We start from the raw sequence: 239 nt of genomic DNA on the forward strand, positions 1-239 counted from the left end.
CTTAAAATCACATTAATAAAGCTGTGGTATGCACCTGACATATCGCTCCCCGCCCTTCAGCCCCTAAAGCCCCCTCCAGGACAGACGCGGCACCCGGCGCCTCCGCCCGAGCTCAGTCTCGCCCGCGGTGCCCCGCGTCTGGCCCTGTCTTACTGTACTTACAGGCCAGCGAAGTGAAACACACAGAGGAAATGATTGAGAAGGGAAAGGCAGGCAGAAAACCCCCTGAACTCGAAGGA

The sequence above is a fragment of the Bos indicus x Bos taurus genome, chromosome 12 (genome assembly GCF_003369695.1).
Source record: "Bos indicus x Bos taurus breed Angus x Brahman F1 hybrid chromosome 12, Bos_hybrid_MaternalHap_v2.0, whole genome shotgun sequence".
NCBI lineage: Eukaryota > Metazoa > Chordata > Mammalia > Artiodactyla > Bovidae > Bos > Bos indicus x Bos taurus.